Below are 25,062 nucleotides of genomic sequence, written 5' to 3'. Positions count from 1 at the left end.
TGAAGTTCCACAATAGACCATCTGCAAGATGAGGAGCAAGGAAGCCAGTCCAAGTCTCAAAACTTCAAAAGTAGGAAAACCGACAGTGCAGCTTTCGGTCTGTGGCAGAAGGCCTGAGTGTTCCTGGAAAATCTCTGGTGTAGGTCCAAGCATCCAAAGACTTCAGAACTTGGAGTCCAATATTCAAAAGCAGAAAGCATCCAGCATGGGATGGCCAGAAGTCTCACCCAGTCTGCTCTTTGCATTCCTGCTTTTCTGCTGACAGCTGATTAGACGGTGCCCATCCAGATGGAGGGTGTGTCTGCTTCTCCCTGTCCACTGACTCGAATGTTAATCTCCTCTGTCAACACCCTCACAGACACACCCAGAAAGAATACTTCGCATCCTTCAATCCAATCAAGTTGACACTCAATATTTACCATCACAAGTTTGGAACTCAGAAATTTCAGCCTTTATTTTGTGTGGCCAAAGGCTATCCTAAGAATAATTGATTAGCATTAAGGAAACCAGGAGAAGAGCTATTGGGGTATAACTATTGCTACCATTGTCCACTTCTCTGAATACCCCATAAATTCATTGTATCAGTCTTCCAATTATAAAATATGCAGTCCAACCTCCACGAGAGACCACTCATAAGTTCTATGCAACTGCTCAATAAGAGTGCCCAGCATTTTACAATGATGTTGAGTGGAATCATAGCCAGTACCCAGAAACCTAAAATACAAGCTATTTCTAAGCCCTTTCTTCTAATACAAAGCCAATACCCAAAGGGGGAGTAATCCCAAGATAGCCGAACTTAACCTCTTGTTTAGAAAAGGGTAGAGTCCAGATACAGAAGGCTCACTGAAGCCATAATAATTATCAAATGCAGCCGGGCAGGAATTGAGACAACTCCACCGGGCAGCAGAGTAAGCCATTGGTCTCACTAAGATTCTGTTCTGTTATGAGTGAATTGTCACCCCCAAGAAAAGATATGTTGAAGTTCTACATCCCAGTACATCAGAATGTGACCTTATTTGGAAGTGTAGTGATTGAAGATTTAATAAGTTAAGACAAGGTCACACAGGAGTAGAGTAGGCCCATAATCCAATATAACTGGTGCTCTCAGAAGAGGAAAGAAACACAGACAAGGGACACAGGGAGAACACCATGTGGAGATGGAGGATCAGAGTGATGTATCCACAGTCCAACAAAAACCAAAGATTGCCAGCCCAGTAAACCATCAGCGGCTAGAAACGGGCAAGAGAGGATTTTACTACAGGTTTCACAGAGAGCATGGTCCTGCTGACACCTTGATTTTAGACTTCTAGACTCCAGGACTGTGGGACAATACGTTTCTGTTGTTTTGAGCCACCCAGTTTTTGATGCTTTGTTACAGCAGTGGGAGTTTCCTTTGTATTCTTCCACCTCCATGTCCACATCTGAAGTGACCTTTGGAAAGTATGCACTTCGAAGGGAAGCCCAATTTTTATAGCATGCTTCCTCATGGATCAAAGGCAGGGAGTCAGGAGCTATCTTGGATATTGTGTTACTACAGACTGTGGCCACTACAGCCCAGTGGTTTGAATGACAGGCAGGGAGGATGAAGATTTTGGAGGCTGTTGATCCCTGTTATGAAACAGAAAAACTATTTCATAAAATCAATAAACAACAATGGGATAATAAAATTTTAATAAAGTAATTGTTGACAAATATTCACTGAAACAATAGCATTAAGAGTAATACTAATAAGTATTGAAAATGTCAATGCATTTTGGATGTTTTTGGCCATTTTCCACATGATTCTACGAGACAGATAAATACGGACTCAATTAGCCTACAGGTAGACATAACAAAAACCATAATTCTGATAAGGAAGACATTCCCTGCATGCAACCTGAAATACAAACTGACTGGGAGGCCAGTTATTTCCAGGCTGGCAAATTTAAAATCCAACAATTTCTGTATCTCAAACTAAAACAAGTAAAATAGAAACAAGAGATTTAGCCAAAGACAACTCTAGCCTCACATTTTCTCAGTGTGTCTCTGCTTCTGCTACACGGTTTTAGTGGACTCACTCACTTTACTCCTTTGTTGAGACAACTCCTCTAAAAATTGATGTGATTCCTTGCATCTTGCTTACACTTATTATTTTCACTTGCAATTATGTCATATCTTTTCTCAATCAACAGTTTTCCCTTCTTCACTGGATCATTCTATTAGCAAATATGCTTCCATAGCTTCTATCTTCTTTTAAAGCATAGATTCCATTTTAAAAATTCTACAAAAATTTACAGATCTACCATGATCTCATATTTATCCCCACCTACCATCCCATTTATATCTTCTTCTTTATAGCATAACTCTCAGTGATAACCACTAAATAATTTATATGTATCCTCTCTCCCTCACATCTATGCTCTTTGACCTTATTTCAGTCAGGCTTTGGCATCCACCACTGTCTTTAAACTATTCTTTGCATGGTCATGAATGATATCAAAGTTGCCAAATTCAACTCAGTCCTCCTCTTACTTTTCCAAGTCAGTATATTTTGACAGAGTTAATCATCCTCCAGAAGTAATTGCCAAGTACTATTTCTTTCAAAGCCTTTACATTGATAAATTCCACATGTATTTTCCCAGTTTCTGTTTTTCCCATGACTGTAAAAGTCAATGCCTCTGATATAATTCCACTTTGATACTTAATAATCGTAACAATCTTAGCCATTCTAAAATATAATTCTTAATTCTTAGCACACCACAAAATAAAAGAAATGAGAACAAAAACAAATGAGCAAATAAAATTATCTTCTTTTCCCAAGAGTTTTGTGTTAGTCAGGATTCTCCAGAGAAACAGAAGCAATAGGGATGGGTAGGTAGGTAGGCAGGTAGGTAGGTAGATGGATACATAGATAGATACATAGATATCTTGTAGGAAAATCTGGGTTCTTGTCACACAACCAGGAAAGGTTAGGCTTGCAGACACTTTGAAGAGTAAGGGGGATGGAATTTCTTGGGCGAAAAGGAGAAAGGAAAACAACACGGGGAAGCAACAGCGGGGTTCCTGTTAACAGGCCCTCATCTCACAGATTGAATCCCAGTTTCCCATACAGGAAAAAGAGGGGCCGGGCTCCTCCCCACTGCAGATGGCATGAACTTCCAGTGGCTCCACCTTGTTCTCCCAGTGCACAGGCTGGTCAGAGGTTCTCCGGGTACCCCTTTATACTTGGCTGTCATAGATAGATCAATAGATAGATGGACAGATGGATGGTAGAGTACTATTATAAGGAATTGGCTCATGTGATTCTGGAGACTAAGAAGTCTGAAAATCTGCATTGAGCAAGGCAGACATCCAGCAGAGCTAATGGTGTAGTTCCAGTCTGAGTCCAAAGGCTTGAAAACCGGGAGAGTTGATGGTGTGGTTCTAGTCTGAATCTAAAGACCTGAGAACCAAGAGAGACAATGCTATAAGTGCCAGTCTGAGAGCTGGAAGGCTGAAGACATGAGAACATGAGAAGACCCAATTCTTTAGTTTTAGCCTGGAGGCAGAAAAATATAAATGTCCCAAATCAAGTAGTTCGGCAAAAACAGACATCTCTTACTCAGCGTTTTTGTTCTATTCAGGTCTTCAATTGACTGGATGAGGCCCATCGACCATAAGGACAACAGTCTGCTTTACCCACTCAAATGTTTCGACTGATTCAAATGTTAGTCTTTCTAGAAACACTCTCACAGACACACTCAGAATAATGTTTGACCAACTGTCTGGGCATGCCATGGTCCAGTCAAATTGACACCTAAAATTATCAAAGTATCATATCACAGAACATGGCACCATTAAGCTCCCAGTTGTTCAGATGAAAACACCTGAAGTTAATCTTGACTCCCCTTTTTGTACTCCTTACATGCAATCCAGTAGAAATCCTGGGATCTCTATCTTCAAAATAAATCCATTATCCAACTACTTCTGTCATCTCCACTGCTATTATTTTAGTCTACACTAAGACCATCTCTCATCTTGGCTGCTGAAATAGTTTTCTAACTCAACTTTCTGCTTCAGTTCTTGTCCCTCTAGAATTTATTCACACTGTATGTAATGAAGTTCTTCTAAAACACAAGTCAGATCATTTCACTTCCAGGAATATAATCCTTCATTGGCTTTCCTTAATATTAGAAAGAAAATCCAAAATATGTATGTTGATTTACAAGGCTTTCTATGCTCTAACCCCTGGCTACCTTCGATCACATTTCCATTTACCAGCCCCTCTGCTGACTATACTGTAGCTGGAGTCCTGTCTCCTTCTTAAACAGGCTTTTCCCTGAGGTAATTTTCACTGAGACATTCAAATGACAGGATGCTTTCATTCATTCAGATTTCTACTCAAATGTCACCTCCTCGATGCGAACTTTTATGACCATCTATCCAACTTTTATCACCATTACTCTCTCCCCTGTTTTATACTTATTCAGAGCACTTAATAATGCTTGACTGTTTATCACACATTTATCAGTTATTGTCATGGTCAACTATTGAAATCTAAGCACGAAAACAAAATCTGTCATTGTTTCCAATGCTGTGTGTGTGTGTGTGTGTGTGTGTGTGTGTGTGTGTGTGTGTGTGTGTTTTAACTCAATGCTTTATTTTTCTTCCCTTTATCTGGTCTATATCGAAACTACTCCAGTCATCTTCATAAGTTTCAATACCTGTAAACCACAAACTAAGGTTCATCTATATCCCAGATGACTCCTTAAAGCTTAGACAAGACTGAAAATGCATACATGGAAACATTTAAGATATGCATACAAAGAAATATGGAGATAATGCAGCTCCATCTGAATTGAGTCCAGCCATTAATAAATATCTTGCCAACCATTCTCAAGAATTTAGAAAGATATTTGTCTTAAAGTAATGGTCTTATAATGACCATTTGAGTAATTTTTTCAAAGCAGAGAGCTGCTGCAAGATAAATGTCACCAACAATAGAAACACAATATTAGTAACTTTCAAATGATCGATCTTGTCAGTGAAATAATAAAGTTAAAGCACTGTTCTCCCCCTCACAGTTGGAAAATCCAACTCTTCTCAGCTCACAATACATCTGACAGTCCCAGTTTCTCCTAAATCCCATCCCATAAATCTCAATGATAACATCAGCCTGGGCGCCTTAGCCTGAGTCCAGCTTCAGACTCTGAGTAACTGGAAACATTATGGTAGTAGACACACGTCTTCTTCTTCATTCCCCACTGTATACCCAACCCCTGGAACAATGCCTAAATGCAGTCAGGGCTCAGAAATCACAAAGACTTCTTACCTTACTCATTCTTCTCAGCTGCTCTGGAGATATCTTACCTCTTCTTCCAACCAGAACTTCTTTGATGAGCAATAACTCACTAACCCAGAAGCTTGAGGGTAAAACAGAGCCAATACTGCTGGAAGTCAAATCCAGAGCTCTGATAGCAGTGGCTTTATTAGTATAAGTGCCATAACATGCTACTCTATGTGTGTGAGTAGGCAAGAGACAAGCAATGAAAGCCACATTGATTGAACTTAACTATAGGAGGCTGCATATCTTGTGCCTTGGGGTTGTGCCTATTAATTTCTGAGGTTCACTTGGTTACCCTTATCTTAAAAGGTTATGGCATTTCAAATTTGAGCAAAGACTCAAGGATAAGACCTCACAACCTTTTGCCATCAGGAATAATGACATGGAAAAGGATGAACAATATAAACCAACATGTTTGAAACAAGTCCTCCTGTTTTTTATTATAAGCTATTTTGAATGCTGACAAATTCATTATTTTTATACAATTACAGCATCTTAATGTTTGCTCATTTTACTATTCAGTAAATCTCCCATTCATTCCATCTCCTAGTCTCCAGTCACCCTTCACCCTGGGAGTGAAGGTCAGAGAATAGCAAGGGGTAACAACTAATTTAGAGGAAACCCTTAGCCACTTCCTATGTAACCATTCAATCAGCAAAGAAACACCAGCTTTAACGTCATCATTTGTGCCTTGACCCAGTGACTGCCCATTAAACAGAGGAAGGGCAAAGCCTATCAGTAGCTTAGCAACCAGCATATTTTCCTTCCCACTTAAGGTGAGCCTCTATTCAGCAGCAATTCCGGCCCAATTGACGTTCATCTGGCTGAGCAGTTTCCTTCCTCTACTGAAATAGGAAGATCCTACAATTATGTGCTTCCCCACGGTCGAGATGTCAGGGATTAGACTCATAAAAGGCAAATCTTAGCCAATTGGATGAATATCAAGAATAGAGTACAATTCCCAAATTAGAGCGTCTATAAAATACCGTCCATTTACCACCTTTTTTACCCTCTGTTATCTCATAGCCTATTTGCCTCTTTTTCTAGATTTACTAAATTCTCTGGTGGGAATAGATGAAAGAAAAGCAATTGATATGCATGAATTTAATCTCACAAAACGGAGTGTTTTGTTTATCAAAGCAGAAAAGATACCCTTAGGGATAACTTTATTCACAATACCATGAGTAAAGTAAATTTCAAGGCAACATTTGAGGGTAAACTACCCTAAAAGGTCTATCTAGAACCATTATCCTTGAAAATGTTAGCAGTAACAGAGGTTTCAAGGAAGTTCTACAACAGGGTAAAGCAAATATATTAAACTAGTTTTCACTTTGGTAAAGAAATAATATTTTGAGAAATATTAATGTAACTTGGGTTTCAAAAATCTGTATCAAATGTGAGATTTTTTTTAATCTCATGGACAGTAAAATGCTATTCTCTGAAACAGATGAAAACATGCTTTTTCATTAAATAATATATTTCAAATGTAGCATTTATTATGAAATTGTGCTATGATCTTAAATATATTATAAATTTAGGTAAAATTAAAAATTATTTATTCTAGTAATAGGACAAACTAAATATTTCTGTTGAATAGTGATTTGTGTGCATGCAAATGGAGATAAATTTGACTAAATCTCCATAATGTATCATTGTCAATTTTTTCTAAAACTTGTAACCTTTTCAGGTTCTGACTCTAGAAACTAGGCAATTGCCTCTTTGCTTACAAATAAAATATTTGGGATATGTAAACAGTGGTTAACTGTCACTTGTAAATTATTATTGTTCAAATGGTAGGATCTATATAATATAATGATATATTTTTCATGAAAAATATGTCTTTAATGTTGATGTTTCATTCTTTATTACTACAGAAATGGTACCTTAGTTTGTTAAAGTTTTTCTACCACATGAAACATACACAGTATTTAGTACATGGTCAGATGGTTTAATGTTAGTTTATTAAAGTTTTTCTACCACGTGAAACATACACAGTATTTAGTATGTGGTCAGACGGTTTAATGTCAATTTCTGCTTGTTTTCTGCCAAGAACTGAAAGAATGGGAGTAAACCATGAGAAAGAGTGAAACAGGAAAAGAGGTCAAAGTTGGTCATAACTTTCAACAGCTAGGGCTCAATCCTTTGCCACCTTACAGTTGCATGAGGGAGGGAAAAGAGGGGCTTTCCTTCACTGGCTTTAATCCTCCCTTGGTCAAGGGCATCCCCAAGGGGTGTTAACTTTTCCACATTACGAGGTTTTTTTAAAGACTCACCTGTACCAGGCAGATTCCTTTCAGAAAAGCCCGAGAAAAAGGCTAAGAGATTCTTGGCAGAGCTGAAGCAAGATGCTGTCAGGTTCAGCTCTGTGAAGCTGATTGCACAGCTGGAGTAGAGGTGAGCTGAGAGGACTTCAGAGTAAACATAAGAGGTGTCCTACAGGGTGCATCTTTGCTCAGATTTCCCCCTAACGAGCTCCAGTAAGTCAAATTCATGAGAGAAACTTCAAGGACGCAACCCAGTTGTAATCTGTTCCAAAGCCTTCACACTGAAGAATTAGTGGCGTAAGTTCCAGTCTCCTGTACAGTCACTGGTACTGATCATTGTTTTCGTTGCCTCCTCTCTCCACTTTTCCTTCTATGTCTCCCTCACCTTTGAACAGCACTGTGGGATGCATGGGTTGTTTGCTTAGTCAGATAATACCAGTCTTCATCCTCAAAGGATCTAAGGTCTTAGTTGCTTTATATCTGCGAAGCTGTGGTTGCTGCAATTGTGCTCTTACAATGAGTACTGAGAATACAAGCACCATGAAATGAATGCCCAGTTAATGCCTCATGTTCAGAAAGTAGACCTTCTTACCCTCCTTCGTAGCAGCAAGCTCAGCTCCTATATTCAAGCTGAATTACCCCTCAGCAGTATAATAACTCTTCATTTTGCCTGCTCATTTGCTGCAAAAGCACAAAGTAACTAGGTTATGCTTTCTGGTTGAGTGGTTCCTCGTCTGTATGAAACAGGTGCTCCTGAGCAGGACAGATTGCTTTTTTTATACTTATCAGTGTTGCCAGGCTATGGTCTTCTGTCATTCAATTGAAGACTAATCGAGGTGTTTCTGGGAAGGTATTTTATAGAGATGATTAAAATACATAATGAGCTGACTATAACTAAGGGAGTCCCTAGATCACCTGAGTAGGCCTGATTTAATAGTTGAAAGGTCTTCAGAGCAGAGGTGAAATATCTCTGGAGAATAAGAGATTCTGCATGACGATAGTAGCTTCAGACTGTGCCCAAAACTTGTAGCCTGCCTTTCCTGATGACCTGCCCTACAGATTTTGGAATTTTGGACTTGCCTAACTGTATCCTATAATCATACAACATGCAAGCCAATTCCTTGAAAAAAAAAAATTCCTCCTTAACCCCTGTAGGTACTGCTTCTCCTACTAGATCTGTTTCTTTGATTGAATCATCCTGAACCAGTAGGTTCTGTCTCTTTCTGTCTGAATTACGTATTGCCTGGTACATTGTTTTAAAGTGGCAAGCTTGGCCAAATTAGTGATTTGTCACAATTCGTACCTACAGCTCTTTCATATGCCCTACAAATACTATCAACTTTAATTTCTTTTTATACCACATCTTTTGTTCTGTAACAAATTTCCACAAATTCTTCCTGAGATATTAGTTAGACATATAACAGACAACAGATACAATGTTAACTAAAAGAATGTCAATGTAACCAAGAAACTGAACAAAAGCCAAATTTCTAAGGAATGCAAACAAAATGAGCAGATGACAAGTGACAGGTCTAATATTTTTATATTAGCCATTTCTTTTGCACAGACTCAATAAGGAATTAATTAAATACCCCTTTGGAACCAGAGCCATTTCAGTGAGTTATAGCACTTGAAACTAAAATTGACCATTTTAAAATGAACATGTCCCATGAGGTAAACATTCTCTACTGAAATATGGTCGGCTACTATGAAAACCTAATGATTTGTCTTTGAAGACCCGTAACTAAATAATAAGTCTCAAACCAATGGCATTGAGATAAATAAATGTTTATAAATTCTGGGTCATTGAATGATAAAAGACATAGTATCTTAAATTTAGCTGATTGATTTAACATGATCAAGCCATGTATAAATGGATACCAATATTAATGAATATCTTTTATTAAACCCTAATGCTATGTTTATTTAATATAAATATTTATTAAGTATATGTAGCTATATATTTAATATATATACATATATTCTAATATATATAATTTATAAATCATATCTTTATATCTATACCTATATCTCCCATGAAGTTGAATTAATCTCAGAAAACTGAGGCAATGTTTGTTTTTGTCAGTATGAATTCCTGTATACTACAGTAGCAAACAGTTCCCCATATGTCAGGCAGAAATTAATATTTTGCTCATGCCACATACTCCATGCTCATTAGCAGCTGCCTCTGCTCACAAGGCACACATTAGCACCTCCAGTCTGCCTGATGGAGGCTCTACCACCTTAATCACAAGGTTTCATGGTTGTGTGCCACCTCATAGCTCATCATCTTGTAACTATACCATCTTCAACATGTGGCCTTGATGTGACCTCAGTAAACTAAGAGAGAAAATGGAGAATTGTGTATAAACTTTTTATTACTTCACCTCCAGTGTGAACATACTACTCTTGCTCACCTTTCATTAGCTAGGAATAATTATGTGACCCCAACCAAGGTGACTGGAAAACACACAGAACCAGAGTGCTTGTTGAGTACCCTTTCTTCACTACAGTCCACTCTTAACAGTCTCCAATATACTTCCTTTTCTCTCATCTTCTTACATGTAGACTCACTCAACTTCTCTCAAAGAGGTACACCCAAAAGTCTTATGTACTCTTTATTTTCTACTCAAAAGATCTCCAGAGATGTGTGGCATATTAATTAATAAATAAAAATATGTAGTCAAAGAGGCAAAATAACACATTATTTTGATGCCTGTCAAAAGGTAGAAAATATAATAACAGCTATTAGAATCCAAGATATGTTATGAATACATCAATACTTACAGGTTTATACAGGTTGCAATGAGTAATTTCCAGGTCTGACAGTTGTGTTAATTCCAAGATTTGAAGTATCATTCTTTAAAAAGTTACGGTTAATGAAGAGTGAAATACATCAATAATGCCAAGACATAGGAACAAAATATTAATATAGGAAGAGAGAAAAGAAATAATTTAGTATAAATAATAAGTCACACTAAGTTTCTTAAGACTCACTATTTGATGACTAGGGCCTAAGATGATACATACATTTATTTACTTAATTTGGTTTTCCTTTCTTCCACCACTTGTTGACCTGTTATAAATATAGAATTCCTAGCACATTAAGGTACTATGTGATATTTTTGTGTTTTGTCTTTGTCTGTATTAGTCATAGTTCTCCAGAGAGATCGAACATAGGATATACATAAATAGATATATGAAAGGAGATTTATTAGGAAGAAATTAAATCACACAATTATAGAGACAGAGAATTTACTCATATAATTATGGAAGCGGAGAAATTCCACAATAGGCCATCTGCAAGCTGTTGTACCAGGAAAGCTGGTAGTATGGCCTAGTCCAAGATGGAAGGATTGAGAACTCTCAGTTTGAAACCAATGGCCCAAGAACCCCGGGGACCGCTGGTGCCAGGCCTGGGGTCCAAAAGTCAGAGAACTTGAAGTTCTGATTTCTAAAGGCAGAGGGGCATTCAGGCTCTGGAGAGAAAGAATTTCTCCTTCTTCTGCATTTTTTTGTTTTTTAACATCCATGCCCCTTGCCAATTGGATGGTGCCACCTACATTGAGGTGCCACCTCCCTCTCTCCCTTCTTTCTTCTCTATCCCCACCTTTCTTCCTTCTCTCTGTCTTACTTTCTTCAGAGCCTGATCACTAAGATATAATCACTGCGTATGTATTTTTTCACAGAGTGGACCTTAGGTATCCATTTCTCACCAACCTGAGCCCACAGGTTCTACCAAATCTGAAATAAGAGAAATTTGTGCTCTCACTACGGCAGGCACTCTGAATTTTTCTTCTGCTCTGAATGGAGCTTTGTGCTTCAATCTTCCTCATTAAGTCCACAGATTCAAATGCCAATCCCCTCTAGAAACACCCTCACAGAAACAACCAGAAATAATTATTTACTAGCCATTTGGGATCCGTCAACACAGTCAAATTGACACCTACAATTAATCATCACAGTATCTCAACAGTTGAAATGGAATAGATGGCTAAATTAACAATTGTCTCCTATACACTTTGCTTGACAAAATACATGAGCTGTTCAACAGTCATCTTTGCCTTTGGGGTTCCTTTACAATAGAAGATGGAGGAAGAAAAGCAGGATACATAGTGAGTAATATTTAAATTAGTGAAATAAATACAGTTAATATTGAATCATCTTGCTATTCTCGTGTACCCCAATTAGAAACAGTGCAATGTAACAAAAAGTGCACATAACTCAGCTGCTTTAATTTAAACTTTAGAATGAAAAAGCATTAATCTGTCAAACAGAAATCATCAACTCAAACTATTAAAGATAATGCAAATGCAAGACACATTAATATTTTCAAAGTATTGAAAACCAGTGAATAAAATAAAGTATATATAAAAATTGTATGCATTTCTCAATCAAAATTAAACATATTTGTTGATTATCATCATGAATAAATATGAGGGCTACAAACAAACTTACTATGTGGAAGTACCTTTGAAACATCATTTAGGTAGAATTAAAATTTACTAAATACTAAATTTGAATGTATCATTTTGTCTGGAAGTTACATGGAAATTCCTTAGCATATTTGTCATTTCTATCTCTTATAAAAGTAAATTTAATTAATATAGTCTGTGGTCCCATTGTAGACATCAGTCTCTTATTAGGTATATGGGACTAATGTTTAGACAATGTCCTGAGGGACCCAGTTAACTCTCTCCAATCCCAGTCCATGTTATTATCCTTCTTACACATGACGTGACAAATGAATGCCAATGGCTACAAGGGAATGTGAATAAAACTAACATTCCAAGATAGAATTAAGCCTCAGGTTGAAATTCTCTATGAAGTAAATGCTGTTTACTTGGTTTCTGCCCCCTGTGGCACCAAAATTTTAAATTTAGCAATTTGGTAGAACTAGGGTAGTTTCTGTATGATGTCAACGTCAGAAAGTTACCTTGAGCAGGGGCAAAATGTTTCTTAACTTGGAAATTTATGACCATGGTTAAGCATATCTGAGAAAGACTGATTCCCCCATTTGATTAAAATAGAAAACAAGCAAACAAACAAAAATTTCTAGATAAATACAATATATGTATGCGTGTATAGACATATACCCACATATTACACATATACGTATATACATAGATATAGACATACAAATATAAAGACTAAATAAATTTCTTATACTGTGTTAATAGCATCTTATCATAAAGCCACAGAGTGTAGAGAAGAAAACAGTCTACATGCCTGTGTATTTGGCTGGTGGAGATCCTCTTTTGCAGGTTTCATTTACTCCTGTCCAATAAAATCTTGTCTGTGGTGTATGCTGGGATTACATTTTTTCCCTCCCTCCCTTGCTTGCTCCCTCCCTCCCTCCTTCCCTCTCCTCTTTCCTTCCTTCCTTCTCTCCCTTCTTTTTTCTTCCTCCTTCCCTTCTCCTTCCCTCCTTTCTTCCTTCCCTCCCATTTTCTTCCCCTCCCTTTTTCCTTTCCTTTCCTTTTTTCTTTCCTTTCTCTCCTCTCTTCCCTTCCTTTCCTTCCCTCCTTCCTTCCTCCCTTTCTCCCTTCTTTCTTCCCTCTCCCCCACCTTTCTTCCTTCTCTCTGTCTTTCTTTCTTCAGAGCCTGATCACTAAAGTATAATCACTGCGTATGTATTTTTTCACAGAGTGGACCTTACGTACCCATCTCTCACCAACCTGAGCCCACAGGTTCTACCAAATCTGAAATAAGACAAATTTGTGCTCGTACTACTGCAGGCACTTTGAATTTTTCTTCTGCTCTAAATGGAGCTTTGTGCTTGAACAGTTATGTTCTTTGTCTCTTTTTTGAAGGATATGTGTTTTTTTGTTTGTTTGTTTGCAATTTTCTGAAGTCAAGATGCATTGCATACCATTCTCGGCACTCACAATGGTGGGACCAGCAAAGGGGATCTGAGAAGGGCAGCAACAATTCCTACCACCATCCATTCACTTAATCAATAATGTGATTCTAAGAGCAACATCCTTTAACACATGCTCCTTAATCCAATATCTTCAGGGTACATTTGAGTGTGAGAACTTATGAAAGTTTTAACTAAACCAGATTGATAGGCATAAAATAAAAAGAAATTAGTTTCTGACCTTTAATAGTAAAATTGAGCTTAGTTTTATTTCATTTGATAATAATTTCACAACCCATTTGGAGGAAAGATTCCTGTTCGTTAGTTAATAAATTAACTCTGAAGGCCTGGTAGTGTACCCAAGAGTGCGCAGATATTCTTCAGAAGTGATTTTTCTGTTGGAAACTTAGAATAGGATACTTGGAACACTCCAGTTTGGCTAATGGCAAAGGACCCACTTCTTTGATGAAGTCATTCAGATCTGGATAGTGTCACCATGAAAAAAAGTGATTCCTCCAATTTTTTACTATGAGGAAACCTATCCTTTGGACATCATGTTCTCTTCTTTTGAAGGAACATAATTTAAATAGTGGAGAAGAAACTGCCACTTCAGAGTTGTTTAAAAATGCTTTAACACTGTAATTTCTGTATAAAATGTCTATGCTTAAAAACAAATAAGGCCAGGGTAAGTGATACAACTCTGTGGCTTTGGAGTTGGTGAGATGAGAGATTTGCCTTTCATCTGTTTGGGAGCAAAAGATAAGCTGCCAAAATTAAACAATTTTTAATTTGTACTAAATATAAGAAAAGTAACCTATATTAACACATGTTAAATATAAGAAAAGTAACTTTGCTTATATTTCTCTTTTGGTAGACAAATTTTTATCAAGCACATCTACTGTTTTGATTAAATGTATCTGAAAACTCTCAAGTTATAGGTGCCACAGGAGAAAAAAATGACAAAATAATATTGATGCAAATACATTATGTAATTTTAGAAGACCAAAATCCTATGCCTTCAGAAGTAGGAAGTAAATGTCAAGCAGCATAGTCATTCTGCTAACCTCTTGGTATAGTACTTCCTATTGGGTTAAACTTTCTTCTAGAGTAGCAAATTTTTATGCTTTTTGTTATGAAGACCTCTTTACACTCTTGAAGAATGTAAAACACAAAAAACACACAAGCAACACATTCCAATATCAGCCTTAGTGATGACATCATCACATGCTGTCACCTCTGAAAAGTCTACCACACACTTGAAAGAGGATGAAAATAAAAAGACAAATAATGCCTTAGTATTACTCAGAAAATAAGTTCTGTTCCTATAGACCCATTGAAAGAGTCACAGGTATTCTAGTGCCATATTCGTTTTATAAAGAAAGTCTAAGGGATTGACTAGAAGATAGGAATTGAGAGTTGTTCAATATTATATTCTTTTGCACTCAGTATAACAATATTGTAATTATTACAGAAGAAACTGACGTGCATTTGTTGGCAAATAATCTAAACATAATTTAATACATTGTTATATTAAATGTATTCATTTGCCTAATCCCAATACTCATATATTATATTTTTTCTTGCTTAATTATTTCTTAATATGTTTATAGTAAAGCAAACAATTTAATCAAAGGTCATTTATTTAAATTAAAAAAATTTATCCTATTTGAATACCTAATTTATATTTTTAATGTGAAATATGGATTTTGAGCAATCTGTATAAATACATACTATTTAAAGCCCTAAATTAAAACATACATACTATGTTGAGTACATATCTGCTTGTACTATCAGGGTAACTTTCTGGAAGGCGTGACCTTTCAGATGTTTACTGTATTAATCATACAATTAAATGATTGCAGTTTAGTAGTTATTTTAAAGAACTTGCATTCTAATTAATAATCTAATGACTCATATATGTGTTTCTATCCTTAAAGACTCATTTTTACAAGACAAATTGGAAAAAGACAATAACTTTTCTATCAAGATTTGTATCTCTAGATGGTCTAGATAATTACAGAAAAATTCAGAGACATTTTGAAATGTCTTTTTCTTAAGTAGAAGAGACAGATTTAATTTAGGACTAGGACTGAAAGTCTAAATTCAGACAATACTCATCCTTAGCCAATATGTTACTCAGCAAATCCAGGTGATATGAAAGGAAGGGAAATTCATTTGGCAGAGTTCAAAGGATATTTATTTAAGCCACACCAAAAAAAAAAAAAAGTAATAGTTTCTAATGAAACTTATGAGAAGAAAGTTCCAACAAAAGTGTGAACAAATATATTCCTTTAAGTCCTAGTCACAGACTATTGCAGTTTAAATCTGAGTCACAACCAGGTACAGAAGATGATAATTTAGAGGTCCAACAACTACCTACTTTAAAGGTTTTGGGAAGTTTTTTGTTTTTTGTTTTTTGTTTTTTTTTTTAGATAAAGCCAATATCTATTTTAGAAATTATCTAAAAGAATATAAGGCTTTGATACATCTTTCCTGAGTATATCAATTTAAGTTTATAGAATATTTAATGTAGTTGAATCTTTAATGAAATATGACACAATTATTTTGGAAAAAAATTGAGATGTATTACTCCCATATTAAATATGTGATGGATGTCAGTTAAGATCTAGCCGGGTGCGGTGGCTCACGCCTGTAATCCCAGCACTTTGGGAGGCCGAGATGGGCGGATCACGAGGTCAGGAGATCGAGACCATCCTGGCTAACATGGTGAAACCCCATCTCTACTAAAACATACAAAAAACTAGCCGGGCGAGGTGGTGGGCGCCTGTAGTCCCAGCTACTCGGGAGGCTGAGGCAGGAGAATGGCGTAAACCCGGGAGGTGGAGCTTGCAGTGAGCGAGCTGAGATCCGGCCACTGCCCTCCAGCCCGGGTGACAGAGCGAGACTCCGTCTCAGAAAAAAAAAAAAAAAAAAAAAGGATCTAGCTAGAATCATATTGTTTTTAGAATTTACAAATCTCTTTGTCATACATTTTCATTGAGACTCACATTTTCACTGAAATGTAGGTATTAATGCCATCAACCCTATTTTAGGTTTTAGGAGACTCAGGCTAAGGAAAAAAGAGTGACTTGCTGTAGGTCGCACAGAGATAGGACTCAGGTCTTCTGAGTCTTAGTATAATATTTTTCCATCACACCACAGGTTTGTCTAGATGGAGTGACCAACATACCATTCTTTCTGGTTTCCTTATCCCCTTAGGAAATAAGAGATTAAACCTTGTTTAACTTCATTAGTAACCTTATCAAAACCTATAACCTAAGAAGTCAAAAAAAGACTATCTCACCATCTCTCCCCTGAATACCTCTTGTCTATTTGCTAGTGAGTAAAATACGTTGTTTGCAGCAAATTTTTTTTTCCATAACTAGACATCAAAATTTAAAATTGAAAAAAAAATGTGGTAGAAAAGTAAGATGGCATATCTTCACATTACAAGAAAATAAGTAAATAAAAATAAATCTGCCAGAGTAATTCCTTGATAATAGGATAATAGGAGAAACACAGTTTCAGCCAGGAGACTACGCCCTTCCGTTATGCCATACTTTCCTGGCTGAATTAAGAGTATCTCTCATCCCCCGGTGAGAACCTGCCTGAGCTAGCTTAAGATTTTTATCATTCAGGAAAATTCCATTTGGAAGTGAGACTCTCTAGATAACTTGGAGACACCCATAACACACCATCGTACGTGCAGATAACCTTCCAAGATATTATTTAGTGCTCAGACAGACTGCTTTTATCAGTTTAAGCCATATGAAATGGCTATTGTTTTGGGGTCAAACCAGTTTGATAATTTCATATGGTGCATCTCAGACTTCACTTGTATAAGAAAGCAAGATACTTTCATTAAGAGTATGAGCTTTAGAGTCTAAAGATCTTTATTTATATGGAAGGATTTGCTCATACTAATTAGGGAAGATTAATTAACTCTCAAATGGACATGATTATAATTGAGGTAGGGCCTATAGAGTTGCTATGAGGATTAACTGAAACTACAAATACAGAGTCTAGTACAGTATGGTATCAGATTGCTATTCAACAAATAATGGATATTATAGGGCTAATACTGTTGCTGAGGTCCTGTATTCTAACTGTGAACCCTATCTAGCTGTTGCACCCAGAAAGACTCGCTATTTACTTCTGATAAACTTGGACTACACCTCATTTTTGAGTCTATTACTGTCATGGTTAGCCATACAGTCTCTTTCATACATGGTTTTTTGAGGTCTTCTATCTAAGTGAACCCAGTTAGCGCTAATAATAGAATGTGGCCATGAAGCCTGTACCTGTTAATGCCAAGAAATCTCTGTGATTTGGAGGATAGAGCATCTTTAGCACTTGGATATATTTACACACAAGTTTTTGAGTCATTCAGAGATTTCATTTTTAATTCATATGTGGAGAATATTTTAGTATTTATAATAAAATCAGGTACAAAATATAATATGTATTACTTCTATTATTTCACTACTATTTACTCTTGGCTCCAGGCAATCAAGAATCTTTAATCTGTTACTCTGCTTTCTCAGATATTCTTTTAAAACTATTCCTTTGAACTCATAAGAAGCTATTACTTCTCTCAGCCATTGGCCTTTCACACTTTTGCTCTTTCTGACCACTGTGCGCCAGAGATTGCAAATTCCTTGAGTTTAGGCTTTGTATTATTTACCTTTGCATATGACTAGTGCATAGACTTGTACATTACAAGACCCCCAACAATATATTATAAATAGAAACAATTGGAAAATTCAAATAATAAGCAGATAATTACAAAAATGTGTTTGCAAAATTATAATTGGAAATTGGAACACTTGAAAAGTGTTTTTTTTAATTTTTAAAATATTAATAGTGAGCCACATATTGGAGATGATTTAAGACTTGCAGACCAACCATGACTGCCTGTTGACCCACACTGTAGCTGAAATAATACTACCAGAAAAAAATTCTACCACTGAGTCGCAATGACACTTCAATCCCCTATTTGATGTTAGACTCTCTTGCCTCTAAGTCATGATCTTTTTGATGTGTGGGGATATGGAGTGTTGCTTGGGTTGCTGAAAATAAAGTTTGCAATGGCCAAGGAGACCCGGTTGTACCAAGGGAAGACTTTTGCAAAAGGAAAATTCTTCAAGTTTTGATGTCCATATTTGCATTTACAAGGGGCTGAACAAGAAGGTAGCTACTAGCTACATAAGGGTATGTACATTAAAATTTCAATTAATTAAAAATTCATTTCCTCAGCCATACTAAACATACTTCCAGTACTTGATAGTCCCATGAAGATGACACCTAGAAAACTGGACAGCAGATATTTTCATCTCAGAATGTCTTATTGGACAGCACTAGTCCAAACAATTGATGGAGAAGATCATTTGGGTGTAGAGAGGCAGGTTGTAATTTATAACTCATTATCAGGAAGGGTGAGTACAGGGCCATCATGATCTCAGAAATGCCTTGGCAATTCTCAGCTGTTTGATGCATTAACACACCTCTTTCACCTGGAAACGGAATTCCAGCTCTTTCTACTGAGATACACACACACGCGCACACACACACACACTTTTTTTTTTTTAACAAGGAAACACAGATCTTTTTTTCTAAGTTGAACGATTATCATTAAAATAATTATTCCTCATGTATTTTGTCCTTACATTCTCTGCAATATCTTGCTGATCAGATTATAGAATTTCTATTACATACAAAGTATTTTTGTAGTTTTATCAATCAACCAACCAAAAAATGAAACTGAAACAAAATTACAAGATAAAATTCAGACCTTTAGGTGATGTTTTTATTTAAAAGGCTGTCCAATCTGGCAAATAATGCATAACTAGCTTATTATTATCTTGGCTTCTCAAGATACACGTATAAATTTTGACTTTTAGCAAATTCCCTCTGCTGTTATTACCACGATCACTATGAAGAAAAACATATCACAATTTAAAATACCAAAATATGAAAAATAGAAAGTTTGCTATCAAAAACAAAAATCCAACATTGATTTTATTTTTTCAGGGAAAATATTTCTGAAGGTTTAAGTCTTTACTACTGACACATTTGAAAATCAAGACAAGGGAAAACCCCCACCCTTTTATTTAGCTCATATTCTTCATCTGTATATGGAACTTTTCAAGTAAGAAGATATTGTGTCCCGTGAGTGACCTTAGTGTTCGGGTAAATTACTTTCTTTCTATGAAGAGTCTAAAACATGCATATAAATAGGAATGTGCATAAACTTGCAAAGATATTACTGGCATTCTGCGTTTTCCATAAAAAGTTCTGTATGCCTCAGGCTAAATGTCTAGCTGTATTTCATCCTAAGATTAATAGAACTTCATGAAATATTTAGACTTTCATAATATGGCTTTTACATAATTTTTCAAGACAGTCGGAACTTTTTGACCGTTTAAATGTTTTTACCTAAAACAGAGCAATCATCTGGCATTTGGTTTACAACATGAATTCTTTGTCCAGATCTCTCTTTGGAATGGCTGCTTCGGTCTTCTTCCTGGTTGATTGGACATAGATCTCTCTGATCTGACCTCAGATAACATCTATGCTTAGAACTCTCATCTCTCAAATGTTGTGCCTTGATCATCAATCATCTTTGAAAATATTAATATAGCAATGTCCAACTCAACTCAGCTGATAATTCAGTCATCCGGGACACAACAAAAACAAATCAGCACATAACTGGACCAAAAGCTGAGTACCCAGTTTGTTTTTGATGGTGATAGTGGTGATGCTTAAATACACGTGTGTGTATATGTCTGCGTATATTTTATCACATACGTACACACACACACAAACACACACATGGATTTAACTGGATATCACATATCTTAAAAATTCAGTTAGTTCTAGCATTTCTCCCATCTAAGCCAACTAAATAAGATTTTTCTAAATATTACCACTTACTGCTAGAAAATTCTCTTTAGTTTAAATTATCTAGACATTAAAGAGAGGGAAGAAAGAGTTTATTTTACTACAAAATAATTCTCCAGCCTTCAAGGAGCATTAAAGCAAAAACATATTAAAATATTGAGTTTCTAAGAGATGCTACGAATTTTTGTTCTTATCTCAACCCATCACAAATCCCTTTTTAAACAATGGTCTGCTAGAAAGACTCCCAGTGTTTGAATGAATTGGGCCACTGCAGAAACTCAGCACCTTACAAAGCATTTCCTTCCTTTTCTCCTCCGTTCTTCCCTTCCTCCCTTCTTTTCTTTTTCATAGATTAAATAATTAGAATTTAGGACCTATTACCTTTTTTTTTCATTAAGAATCAACCTCACAGCTACACCTATTTGTTAATTCTAAATCATTGTTTTCTGGAGCTAAACAGATCTAGTGACTTTTCATGTAACTATTCTTAAAATATATATATACACACATATATAATTATACTTCTATAGGTATATTTCTATTATATTACACTTACATATGTATGAATATAATTTTATATATACACGTAAACACACACACACACACAAACATACATATTTTTTCCTCTCCTCTAAATATCACTCCCCATCCCAGATGATTAATTCAAAAAAATCAATACCAATCTGACATTGAACCCTGTGCCACCAGAGGCAATGAGTTACCTGTGTTTGAATATTAAACACTATTGAACAAACATTAAATTCTGAACAACACTGAACCTTAGGAGGCTCAAGCTTCACATTAGGGTTTTAGGTAGACTGTCATCATATTTCATTTAAATGCTAACTTTCCATAATTATAAAATAATCAAGTAAGATAATTTTATTCACTTCCCCAATAACTAGAGATACATTTACATAATTACTGTCAGTGTATCAAATTATTTACTTAATAGGCTATTTCCAAGGGATACATGAAATAATCTATGCAAAGCACATAGCACATTTCTTGATATATGGTAAGTGCTATAATTTTTATCAATTACTCTTGTGTTATTATATATAAACTAAACTCTAAGCAGTAGAGTTCTATGATACTTTCTAATTTATTTGTGTATCTGAAATACATGTTATCGTGATTTCTGGCTATTGTGTTTTTTCTTGACTCGTTGAAATGGGATATGAATAGAAATGCTGTCATCTCACAGTAGTGAGAAAATCATCCCAATTTTAATGATAGACAGCAGATGAATCACTACTTAATGGCATGATCAAACAGACCTGGAAATACCAGTCACTCCCATTGCAGCCCATGGATTTATCTGTTTATGGCTGGAAATAATACACACATTGTTCTTGAAACCACTCTATTACCACAAAATATCATTATTGACTAGACAGACTAATCCTTCTCAATATGTGTGCCTTGGCTTGAATGGCAGGGAAAATAATACAAAATTTAATAAGTAATAATATTAAATTAAAGGAGCAGAAACAGAAATTCATTTCATGGTTTTATCTGGTTAATATTAAGCACTGGCATGGTCTTTATAAAATTGGCGTATTTCTTTAATTTATATCCTTTAATTATAATTTTTAAAAGATAAGATGTAAACCATTAATTTACATTTTAGAAGCATTCATTTGACATTGTATATTAACTTGCATTCATGTGAGTAACATTAAATTGGATATGAAATATCAGTTTTTAAGGAAATAGTATTTTAGAATGCATAAAAGTAGGTAATGAAATGCAATGTAGCAGCCAATATACATAGAGAACTTACTATATGTGAGGCAATGTGCCTAGCATTTTGCACAGATTCTTTCAAATTCCTCTGAAAATATCCCTGTAAGGTAAGGGTTGTTTATATAGACAGTAACAAGTAAATTTTTGTCTAGTTATTTTGGGGTATCATACTCTTAACTGATAATCTTACAATGATGGAAAATAAGATGTAAACAAAATATGAATGTCATCTACTTAAAATCCTACGATGAGGCCTGCACTGTCTGTGTACTGCCCCTACTAAGCACTGTTCAAATGTGGCATTCAGGCACGGCAACTCATTGCCTCTGGGTATGGCCCACTCTATTTCTAAATAGTTCTAGCCATTAGACAACTGGGGCCAACCAAAGGGAAATCAATTTTGGAGCAATTTCGGGAAGTGTTTTCTATTTTCTAGAGATAGGACAGAAACAAATTAGAAAAAAAATATCAGGAAACATGGACTGTGCCCTGCCTCACTATCCAAGACTTCTTTTTAACCAGACAAATCTTCCCAGTCCTTCAGAATTGTTCTGCATCTGATCTATGTCAGGTCCCATCAGCATTCTAGCAGTGCTCTTGTGAGTCCACTCTGGATTACCTACCTCTCTTTCTCTTAAAGATCAATACTGAGAAGAGCCCAGTTGTCAGTTACACAGACTTTCAATTTGACTGCCTAATTTCTTGTTCTCGCTCTCTCTCTTAACCCTTGTGAGTGTAGCAACTACTTAAACTTCTCTGTTCCTCATCTATAAAGGAAGGGTTATAATAGTGTCCCCTTCTGGACTTGCTGTGAGGTTTCAATGAAATAATCTTTGTAAAGTTTCTAGCACAGTTTTTAGCACATAAAGAATACTCAGCTAATGCTTTGTATTATTAATGTTATTAATATGACAACTGTAATCAGTTTCAAGACTTGATCTTCCCATAATATGGTGGTAATTTACAATAATTCTTCTAATGTGTTTAAAATGGAGTTTGTTTTTGACAGCAATATGAATGGTGATTAAAATTATGTGTGTGTGTATGTATATATATATATATACTGTGTACACACACATAAGTACATATATGTGTATATGCATATATAATACATATGTAAATACATAATTTATCCACAAACACCCAAAACGCTAGTAGTTAAAAAACCATTTTCAAACATATCACTAAGTATTTCTACCTTACCTAGATCTAGATTTCAAATAGAGTTAGAAATTAACTTACGCAGTTGATAAACATTTATTGAAGGAATGAATTGTAAAGTAATATGCCTCTCCAGTCAGAAAGTTTTTCTCGTGCTATACATTCAATCAAATTGACAAGTGACCTTGATTTTACTTCTTCAAAGTCTCTTGAATTAATTCCTTCCTTTATTTTATCATAACTGTTGTGAACTCAACTTTCATTATATCTAACACGTAATCTAGGAAAACCTGAAAATCTGCTCCTTTCTCCTCAACTTACATCCAGGTCATTCCATGCTACTTGAATAATTTTTCTTAAATGTCAGTTGGATGATTTATCACCCACTTATCAAGAACACGCAAGCATTCACTATTGCTGGTTAGTTACCCTCAATCTGGCCTTCCTCAGACAGTTCAAGTTATCTTTCCAGGGTCAGTCTCTCCTATTTTTTTAAATGTATACCTCAATCACTAGACCACATGTCCTCCTTACTACTCTTTAAAGACAATGTTCATTTTGCACTGCATTTGTATTTGTTCATGTAGGCTAGTGTTTTCCTCCCACCTCATCTTCATTTTTTGCAACTCTTCCAAGTCTCATCTCAACACCACTTCATCCATAAAGTATCTCTGATCCTCCCATTCAACACAACCTCCTGAGACATGAAACTCCAATGAACTTTGTTTGAACTATTTTAGGGCCGTTATCTCACACAATCGTGTATCCTAGTTATTCTTGCACTTGTGTTATTAAGCACAGATAGAGGGTTTTTCCTAGTAGCCCCTCGCAATATTTAGCCAAATTTCTCAAAAATCATATGAGCTCAAGAAACGTCTGTTAAGCTGGAGGTTTGATGGATCCTAAAATAGGCATTCATGTTACATTTTTGAAATTTATATTTTTAGAGAAAATATACCTTACTGTTTTTCTCTACTATAAAGATAGACTGTGATAAATAAATACTTCAGAAAAGAAACTTTGAAGAAATAACAGAAAAGCCCTCTGAGTATAAATCTATTTTGTAAATGATTTTGAAACGTCTTACTTTTTATATCTCATTGACATATCGAAATATTCAAAACACCATTTCCTCATTTGCTTTAACACAGTTCCACAAAATATAAGAAAAAAAAACTCACAATAGAAAAGAAAAACAAAATTACTGTCCTGGTTGGTACTACTTTGCTTGAAGATCCAATGAAGTTTCACCCAGGATTTTTTTCATATTTTGTGAGTTTCACCAGCCACATAATCATAGCTTTAAACACATGATAAACACAAACTAATACAAGGAACTAGCTGGGGATTCTTGGGACCTGCACACAGAAAATTCCCATGTTAGAATTAGACCCACTGACTGAACATCTTGCTACAGTGGATGGCTATTTATTGCTCATTCAGTAATCCTCAGCTGGCCTGTGAAGTAAGGACTCACTTGTCTTTTCAGGACTGGGAAGAAAAGAGAGAAACTGTGGTTTTGTTAAGTGCTGCAGGAAATATTCCGTCTTTTCTCTTCCTCCACTGCTTAGAAAAGAGCATGTATTGGCCTGGCGCGGTGGCTCATGCCTGTAATCCCAGCACTTGGGAGGCCGAGGTAGGTGGATCACAAGTCAGGAGTTTGAGACTAGCCTGACCAACCTGGTGAAACCCCGTCTGTACTAAAAATACAAAAATTAGCTGGGCGTGGTGGCGTGCACCTGTAATCCCAGCTATTTGGGAGGCTGAGGCAGGAGACTCTTGACCAAGGGGCGGAACTTTCAGTGAGCTGAGACGGCACCATTGCA

General features: G+C 36.0%; 2 long non-coding RNA genes across 4 annotated transcripts in view; one reads left to right on the top strand and one right to left on the bottom strand.

The window, feature by feature from the left end:
- LOC144340131 (uncharacterized) overlaps positions 1-25,062 on the top strand; it is a 322,018-nt gene that overhangs the window by 137,990 nt on the left and 158,966 nt on the right. The window lies entirely within an intron of this gene.
- LOC144340129 (uncharacterized) lies at positions 1,655-5,975 on the bottom strand. The gene is made up of 2 exons (XR_013415848.1): positions 5,291-5,975; positions 1,655-3,421 (listed from the first exon to the last, which is right to left on the bottom strand). It is a non-coding gene; the product is annotated as an uncharacterized LOC144340129 (long non-coding RNA).

The sequence above is a fragment of the Macaca mulatta genome, chromosome 3 (genome assembly GCF_049350105.2).
Source record: "Macaca mulatta isolate MMU2019108-1 chromosome 3, T2T-MMU8v2.0, whole genome shotgun sequence".
NCBI lineage: Eukaryota > Metazoa > Chordata > Mammalia > Primates > Cercopithecidae > Macaca > Macaca mulatta.
The sequence above is the reverse complement of the archived record's forward strand: the minus strand, read 5'-3'. Positions and strand labels throughout refer to the sequence as shown.